The following is a 10,063-nucleotide window of genomic DNA, read 5'->3' as shown; positions in this document are numbered from 1 at the left end:
ATTGCATTGTTGACTTTTATGCTTTGCTTTGTATAAGTTGTTTATATATTCTAGAGATTAAGCCCTTGTCAGTTGCATCATTTGAAACTATTTTCTACCATTCCGTAAGTTGTCTTTTTGTTTTCTTTTGAGTTTCCTTTGCTGTGCAAAAGCTTTTCAGTTTGATGAGGGCCCATGGGTTTATTTTTGCTCTTATTTCTATTGCTTTCGGAGACTGATGTGAGGAAATATTCATGATGTTGATGTCGATGTCCGAGAGTGTTTTGCCTATGTTCTCTTCTGGGAGTTTGATGGTGTCCTGTCATATATTTAAGTCTTTCAGCCATTTTGAGTTTATTTTTGTGCATGGTGTGAGGGTGTGTTCTAGTTTCATTGCTTTGCATGCAGCTGTCCAGGTTTCTCAGCAATGCTTGCTGAATGGACTTTCTCTTTCCCATTTTATGTTCTTGCCTCCCTTGTCAAAGATTACTTGACCACAGGTGTCAGGGTTTATTTCCAGGTTCTCTCTTCTGTTCCATTGGTCTGTCTGTCTGTTTTGATACCAGTCCCACACTGTTTTGATGACTGTGGCTTTGTAGTATTTCTTGAAGTCTGGGAGAGTTATGCCTCCTGCTTGGTTTTTGTTTCTCAGGATTGCTTTGGCGATTCTGGGTCTTTTGTTGTTCCTTATAAATGTTTGGATTGTGTGTTCTAGTTCTGTGAAAAATGTCATGGGTAATTTGATAGGGATTGCATTGAATCTGTAGGTTGCTTTCGGGAGTATGGCCATTTTTACAAAACTGATTTTTTCAATCCATGAACATGGAATATCTTTCCATTTCTTCACACACATCTTTGATTTCTTTGATTAAAGTTTTATAGTTCTCGGCATATAGGTCCTTTACCTCCTTGGTGAGGGGTATTCCGAGGTATTTGATTTTGTGAGGTGCAATTTTAAAAGGTATTGTATTTTTGTATTCCTTTTCTCATATTTCATTGCTGGTATACAGAAATGCAACTGACTTCTGAATGTTAATCCTATATCCTGCTACTTTGCTAAATTTATTAATCAGTTCAAGGAGCTTTTGGGTTGAGTCCTTAGGGTTTTCTATGTATGGTATCATGTCATCTGCATACAGTGACAGTTTTATCTCCTCTCTTCCTATATGGATGCCTTTTATTTCTTTTGTTTGTCTAATTGCTGTGGCTAGGACTTCCAAAACGATGTTGAAGAGCAGTGGTGAGAGTGGGCATGCCTGTCTTGTTCCAGATTTGAGTGAGATGGCTTTCAGTTTTTCCCCATTGAGGATTATATTTGCTGTGGGTTTATCATAAATGGCTTTGATTATGCTCAGGAATGTTCCCTCTACACCCACTTTGGCGAGGGCCTTGATCATGAAGGGATGTTGGACTTTGTCAAATACTTTTTCTGTGTCTATTGAGATGATCATATGATTTCTGACTTTTCTTTAGTTAATGTGGTGTATGATGCTGATTGATTTGCGTATGTTGAACCATCCTTGTGAACCTGGGATGAACCCTACCTGGTCGTGGTGTGTGATTTTTTTTGGTATGTTGTTGGATTTGGTTGGCTAAGATTTTGTTGAGAATTTTTGCATCTATATGCATCAAAGGTATTGGCCGATAGTTTTCTTTTTTGGTGGTATCTCTGTCCGCTTTTGGAATTAGGGTGATGGTGGCATCATAGAATGTCTTTGGGAGTATGCCTTCTTCTTCAACTTTTTGAAAGAGTTTAAGGAGGATGGGCACTAGTTCCCCTTTATATGTTCGATAGAATTCGCCTGTGATGCCATCTGGTCCTGGACTTTTATTTGTAGGGAGTGATTTCATGACCTCTTCAATTTCATTTCTAGTGATCGGTCTGTTCAGTTGGTCTGTTTCTTCTTGATTCAGGTTTGGCAGGCTCTAAGATTCTAGAAAATTGCCCACTTCTTCCAGATTGTCAAATTGGTTGGCATATAGTTGTTCATAGTATTCTCTTATGGTTTTTTGTATTTCTGCTGTATCCGTTGTGATTTCTCCTTTTTCATTTATAATTTTGGTTATTTGGGTTCTTCCTCTCCTCTTTTTAGTGAGTTTGGCCAGGGGGTTGTCAATTTTGTTCACCTTTTCAAAGAACCAGCTCTTGGTTTTATTAATTTTCTCTATTGTTTTTTTGAATCTCTATTTTATTGATTTCCTCTCTGATCCTTATGATTTCCTTCCTTCTGCTGACTTTAGGTCTTTTTTCTTCTTCTTTTTCTAATTCGTTTAGGTGGAGGGTTAAGTTGTCAATTTGGGATCGTTCTTCTTTTTTGAGAAAGGCCTGTATCGCTATAAATTTCCCTCTGAGCACTGCTTTTGCAGCATCCTATAGATTTTGAGAGGTTGTGTCTTCATTATCATTTGTTCCCAGGTATTTTTTAATTTCCTTCTTGATTTCCTCATTGATCCATTGTTTTTTTTAGTAGCATGTTGTTTAGTCTCTATGGAGTAGGTTTTTTCTCTTTCCTTTTCCCATGGTTAATTTCTAACTTCATGGCATTGTGGTCAGAGAAGATACCTGAGATAATTTCTATGCTCCTACATTTGTTGAGGTTAGCTTTGTGTCCCAATATGTGGTTGATTCTTGAGAATGTTCCATGTGCACTTGAGAAGAATGTGTATTCTGATTTTTTTGGATGTAGTGTCCTGAAGATATCAATTAAGTCTAAGTGTTTCTATTGTTTCCTTTAGGATCTCTGTTGCTTTATTGGTTTTCTGTCTAGAGGATCTGTCCTTTGATGTGAGGGGGGTATTAAGGTCTCCTACTATGATTGTATTCTCATCAATAGCTCCCTTTATGTCTGTTAATATTTGTTGTATGTATCTGGGTGCTCCTGTATTGGGGGCATATATGTTGACGATAGTAACATCCTCTCCTTGGATGGATCCCTTAATCATTAAGTAGTGTCCTTCTTTGTCTTTCTTTTTGTCTTTTGTTTTACAGTCTATTTTGTCTGATATGAGTATTGCAACTCCAGCTTTCCTGTCATGTCTATGGGCATGAAATATTTTTCCCCACCCCTTCACTTTCAATCTATATGTATCCTTTGTCCTAAGGTGAGTTTCTTGTAGGCAGCATATTGATGGTTTTTGCCTTTTTATCCACTCAGCCACTCTGTGTCTTTTGATTGGGGCATTCAGTCCATTGACATTTAAGGTGATAATTGATAGATGATTATTTATTGCCATTTTGAACGTCGTGTTCCAGTTGATTCTATGGGTCTCCATTCTTCCTTTCTTTTTTTTCTTTTTTTTTTTTTTTTGGTTGGATGATCTCTGGTTATTATCTGCTTGAGTGTTTTTTTTTTCTTTCATTTTTTTGCGAATGCAATGTTTGGCTTTTGGCTTGTGGTTGCCCTGTTTTTTAAGTATGCTAACCCCTTCCCATAATTGTGTGTTTTAGCCTGATGGTCCTATAAGTTCAAACACTTCATTATTATATTAAAATTAAGAAGAGAAACATACAAACAAACAAACAAAAAGGGTCTATTTATTTCCTAGCTTTCCTTGCCCACATTTTATTATTTTGATAACTCTTTTTTTTTCTTTTTAACTTTATTTTGTTTGAAACATGTTCATGATTAAATCTGTATGCTGGCTTATTTGAGTGACTGCTCTCTGATTGCGGTTTCCTCAGTCCTTGTTCTTCCTCTTTTTTTTTTTTTCTTTTTCTTCCCTTTCCTTCCTTCCTTTCTTTTTGGTTTAGAGAAGCCCTTTCAGTATTTCTTTTAGCCTGGGTTTGGTATAGTTGTATTCTTTTAGCTTTTGTTTGATGGAAAAAATTTTTATTTCCCCTTCTATTTTAAATGATATTCTTGCTGGATAGAGCATTCTAGGTTGCCTATTTTTGCTTTTAGCACTTTAAATATCTCTTGCCATTCCCTCCTGGCCTGTAGTGTTTCTGTAGAGAAATCAGCTGATAATCTTATGGGGGTTCCCTTGTAGGTAACTTTCTGTTTTTCTCTTGCTGCCTTTAGGATCCTCTCTTTATCACTAACTTTTGCCATTTTTATTATGATGTGTCTTGGTGTGGGTCTATTTGGGTTCAGTTTGTTTGGGGCCCTCTGTGCTTCTTGTATCTTGAACCCAGTATCCTTTAGATTTGGGAACTTTCCAGTGATAATTTCTTCAAATATATTTTCCATCCCCTTATCTTTTTCTTCTCCTTCTGGAATTCCTATTATGTGTAGATTGGCTCACTTTATATTATCCCATAGGTCTCTTATATTGCTTTCCTGTTTTTTGATTTGGTTTTCTGTCTGCTGACCTGATTGGGTGGTTTCCATTATTCTATCTTCCATATCACTGATTCGTCCTTCTGCATTATTCATTCTGGGTTTTCCTGCCCTTAGTTCCGTTTGCATCTCTGCCAATGCATGTTCTAGTTTTTCTTGGCTCCTCCTTATATTTTCTAGTTCCTTTCTGAGGGTGTCTGCATTACTGTTCATATCTTCTCTTAATTCCTTCAGTCTTTTCACTATTTCTCTTTTGAACTCCAGGTCTGTCAGACTGCAGAGATCTGTTTCATTGTTGACTGTTTTAGGTGAGTTCTCCTGTTGGTTTGAGTGGGGGTGGTTTCTCAGCTCCTTCATCTTGCTTGTTGTTTTCTTTTTCCTGGTGGCGTTGTATTCTCCATGACCGGGCAGTGTTTGCCTTGTCACTGCCATGAAATGTTTCCTGAGGGCTGGCATTGTTGGTCAATCTTTTTTGAGGCAGTGTGGCTTTTCTGGAGTGTTGATGGGTCTAACAGGGTGTCTTTGAAGCAAAGGAGGACTTCCTGAGACCAGACAGGACTGGGAGGTCCACACCACCATGGTAGCAGATTTCATTCGACCAGGCAGAACGTGTTCTTGTGTTTTAATGCTGTGGGGTTCTTTCAGGGGGTTGGTGGTGATGGGCAGCTGTTCCTCAGGAGTGCAGCACCCCCTGGGGGCTGGAGCAGCTCTCCGGGTCACTGCAAACCCAAGAGGCTCTTCCCCAGGGCAGCCCAACTTGGAAGGACTCACTGAGAATTAGGCAGATCTTTTCACGTCCTGGCCAGGCTTGGTCTAGCTTTTCTGGGCTGCAGGCCTTTTTCTGGGTGCTGGCAATGTTTGTTGTTGCTCTTCAGTGGTGTAGCCCCTCCAAAGGACAAGCAGGCCAGGTCAGGGACAGGCTTCTGGCAATTGTTGACCAGATAGCAGGCAGCCCCAGGTCTGGTGAGTGCATAGGGGGTGTTGTTCATGGTGGGAGGGGATGCACTGGGAAGCACAGCTTTCTGATGGCTAACAGGGCTGGTAAGATTGCTGTGGCATGGGGAGTATTCTATGGGGACCCACCCATTCTTCTCTCCCCTCCCCAACATGGACACAGGCCTGGCTCTTCTCCCAGGTTCCCTCTGATGTTTCTTTCCACTTCCGTGCCCTTAGCGTATTGCTCCCTCCCCCGTGACACTCTGCTTTCTACTCCCGCAGGCAGTCTCTGCCCTGTTCAAACTTGACAGACATGTTTCTAAACCTCCCAAGCAATCTCTGATCCACCCCACCCCCCATCCCTTTCCTTGGGACTCACCTCTGGAGCCGAGGTCTTGGCACCCAGCTCCCACCCAGGCATCTCAATTTTTGGTGACTGTGCCCATAGTTCAGATGATCTGTTCGGTTCTCGATCTGCTTTTCAGAATTCTGACTTACTGCTACACTCTTCTCTGCATCTGGAGATTCCTCTGGTTTGGTTGATCTTTCCATCAAGTAGGTGACTCTCCAGGGTGCAGGATCACTTTCTCCTCCACAGTTCCCTTTCGGGAGTGCCCATCCAGCTCAGATTCCCCTTCTCTCATCCTCCTCTTTTCTCTTGTTTTACCTAGTAATGTCACAAAATTCTTGCCATTATTGGAGTTTAGGTTCTTCTGCCAGTGATTGGTTGCTGTTATGTGTGAGTCATTTATCCTGTAGATGTGTTTTTATGTGTCTGTGTTTGTGGGAGAGGACGAACATGTCCCCCTACTCTTCCACCATTTTGTCTCTCTCTTCACAATAAAATTTTCTAATAGAAAATTTGAATCAAAGGGAATTTTGGTTGTAGTTGAAACCATAAGTTAAAGATAACTGCTTTATAGTTCTTATACAATTGCGTGCTGTTTTTAACATGATAATTATTAAAAAATTCTGCTTAACTTTAGAGAGGAATTTGCATGCCCTGGGTTGATAGTGAGAGTCCTTTTCCAAATCTCAGTGAAAATCTAGATATACTATGGAGTAAAAGGAAGATGAGAGTATTGAAGGGTGGATAGAGAATTGGGGAAAAACATATTGTATAGTTTCATATTTTAATGCAGATTAAATGAAAATCAAGGTAAAATTGTTATGTTAGCTTAGAAACTTTAAATAAATTAAATGTTTGTGGTAAATCTGCTCTTGATAACTCCTAACACTCTCAGCATGCTATGGGTGTCTATTCATTTTCTTCTATGCTTAGAGGAATGTCTATGAAAGGGTTTGAGATGCTTAGAGAGGGGAGATGTAGACAATGTGAGCAAAGGCAGAAAAAACAAGAGGATTGGTTTCTCCCTGGAGGGACAGAAACTGCAATAAGACTGAGATTTCCTTCCATTGCACAATGATCACAAATGATACAAACTTTAAGAAACTGAAGTATAGTACAGGAAAATCTTCTTAATTGTAATAATTTATATGGGTAAAAAGAATGGATATATTCAGATGTATGACTGATTCACTTTGCTGTACAACTGAAACTAATACAACATGTAAGTCAATTATACATCAATAAATTTAAATTTTAAAAAAGATACTGGGAGTTCCTATTGTGGCTCAGCAGGTTATGAACACGATTAGTATCCATGAGGATTCAGGTTCAATCCCTGGCCTTACTTAGTGTATTAAGGATCTGATGTTGCCTTGAGCTGTGGTGTAGATGGCAGATAAGTCTTGGATCCTGAGTGGCTGTGGCTGTGGCATAGGTTGGTAGCTGCAGATCCAACATGACAGCTAGCCTGGGATATGGGAACCTAAGAAGATTCTGTTCCTCCAAGATACACATCATTGTTTTGTCCATGGCTTACACTCAAGGTCCTTCATTATTTTAAAAGACTTTTTCTATGTTAATATTAAGAGCAACATTTTCAATCTCTTGGGGGTTTTACATGATTATTTTTGTTATTGTTTATTTATAAGCATTTCTTGAGCAGAAGCTACATTTTTAACATTGTGATATTCTTTGGGATGGAGAGAGTTAGTGGGACATCAAGAGACATATTTAGAACCCCCAAGGATCATCTTTAACTGGAATTAGTTTATCTATGTATCAGCATTGAAACTGTTTTCTAACAGATGGAAATCCTCAAATGGTAAGGTCAAATAAAGAAGATTGCAGCAGGCCTGGTTGGTCCATTTGGGAACCTAGTGTTTCCAGTGAAGCAGGATTCAGGTGACTGTAAAAACCAGGCAGAGGACTTGGGCCATTAGGTACGAGGTAAAACTGTGTGCAGCAGAGCTGGACAGTCACAAATTAGGGAGGTCAAAGATAGACGTGGTGTGTTGTACAATGCATTCATGAGCTGTTTTCCAGAGAAGTGTGCATCTGAGGGTATATCACCCCATGCAAATCAGTTTTCCAATCAAAAGAATTTTTGAGATCAAATCATTTTGTAAAAGGCAAATGGAATAATTTTTAATGTAAAATGCTCCAATCATAATTAAAGCTGATAAATGTGAAAAATCTATGATTATATTCAAATGTCAAGGCAGAAAAAATACAAAAATTATTTAGTCAACAGAAGCAGTGGTGCAAAAATGTCATGAGGAACATAAATGTTGAATTCATAAAGAATCATCTGACGAATCATCTGATAGACGTTTTAGGGGCATGGTAGCAGTATGATTTCAATAAAAAAAAAACTGATAAACCTAGGGGGATCCTGCTATCTTTTTTATAGGACATCTAGATGGTAAGCCTGAGGATGTCTTAACAGGGAGTTTGGAGATTTTATAAGGATGTTTTCCTTCATGAATTCTAAGGGATGAGGGATGTGTATGCAATTAATGCAGATGTTAAGATTAAATTTACTCCCTAGGATTGTGTAAATTTCATTAAACATTTTGGTGTACAAACTATGCTCTGAGCATTGGGATAACTCTTGAAAAATCTACATATACTACTTTAAAAGTATGTTAATGGGAAAAGAAGGTGTGGGAAGAGAGGCACTGTGACAGTGGGACTAAGAAAGATGAATATGCTCTGAACATACTAAAAAATAAAAAGGGTTTCCTAAAACCTGGCCAAATTTAATTATGCTTAAAAGAGACAATTTAGAAATAATGACTAATCATGTTCTAGAAATCAAAATTTGCTTTTACATTTTCAACACAGATAAAAGTGAAAGGTAATATTAGAATTTGAGTTCATCTTTCTTATTAAGTCAAGAACATAATGTTTTCAACAATTGTTTAAGGAAAAAAGGAATTATCTTCACTAGCTGAGGGATTATTGTGACAATTACTTTTCTGTATTACCAGACTGTTCACTTTACTTTGATTAGAAAGTGCTCTTTTGAAAGGTGAGTTTTCTCTATTCATTTTTTTGTTTCCAGGAAAGCAATAATTGATTGAAAGGTAATGGGTAATGGATAATGAACATATTACTCTGCTCTTTCACTGTAGCCTGGTGTCATCAATAAGCACCAAGAGTTATGACTCTGGGGGGCCTCTTAAAGATAAGTCTCTTTTCAGCTCATGACCCACATAAAAGCAAAAAAAAAAAAAAAAAAAAAAAAAACCACCTAATATAGCTATTATCCTCACTAAGGAATTCATTTTTAATGTAAAAATTTATTCTAAAATTAGACTTCACCAACTTTACCCTGGAGACCAGAGGTTGGGTTATAATAGCAACAATTTAACTTTTGTTATTTCTGGCTATTCAAAAAGAGAGGCCACCTTTGTTGAGCAATTTTTCATATTAAAAAAAAAGGAAATTTAAATGATATTTTGACACATTTCAGACATCTTAAAATAAATAACATATGCTTATAATGATAATTATGATGACAAGAATGTTATCAGCCTTATATTACTGAATCCTTGCTATGAGCAAGATGCTAGAAAAGGCAATCTACAAGAGTTATGATTTTTAATATTCAGTTAGCCTTGTGAGGTTTGTTCTGTAGTTTTAATTTACAAATAGGAGGCAAGAAATTTGGGATTAAGTACCTTACTCAAAGTCACACAGCTGAGCATCAGAGCAAGGGCAAAACTCAGGCCCATGTGCACTTGATCATTATATTTCATTGTTTCTTCTTACATAATCCTTTACAAGCTAAGGGAAAATGAAGTAAATATATAGTGATAAATATAGAAAAGTTATTTAGAAACAGGCAAAGAGAAGATAAAGATAAGATGTGACAGGAAGAAAATGGCTTGGGAAAGAATAAAAAAAGAAGTCACAGAGAGGCAGAAAAGAAACTGAGGCTATAATCCCTGGGAAGTGTGTATATATTACAGGGTGTTGTTTTCAAATTCTAACCCATCTCACAAGTATCTTCCTGAAGTATATTATTTAACCTCTGGAATTTGTTTCCTTGTGAGTAGGAATAAGTTGTCTAATTTAAGAACTTAGAGTTTAAGCTCTGGTGGCCATCTGGGACCTCAAACCCAAGCTGTTTGTAGCAAGTTTTATCATCTTTCTTGGTGTTTCAGTTTTCCCATTTTTAAATGGGGATTAAATTTGTACTTAGCCCACAGGGTCATTGTGAAGATTAAAGGGTCACAGGTAAAATTCCCAGAACACAATTAGTGTGTTCTCAGTAAATATTTACATTATTGTCTTAAAAAATCAATGTCTCATCAGTATTCAGCATAGCTCAATACCTGAAATGGCAGGGACAATTACCAGCAGATCCATGATTAATGTGGGGCCAAGAGTAGTTCCAATAACAGTGTATTTTGTGAAACTGCATTAAAAGGTGACACAACAGAGCACACTCACATAAAAGAACAGAAGAATACTCAGGGTCTCCTCTCCTAGTGGGAGCACTCAAGTACAACAT

Source organism: Sus scrofa, chromosome 4 (assembly GCF_054392235.1).
Source record: "Sus scrofa isolate SSC_HxYL_T2T_F1_AM1 chromosome 4, Sscrofa_HxYL_maternal_Yorkshire_Landrace_v2.0, whole genome shotgun sequence".
NCBI lineage: Eukaryota > Metazoa > Chordata > Mammalia > Artiodactyla > Suidae > Sus > Sus scrofa.
This window is presented reverse-complemented; position numbering follows the sequence as displayed.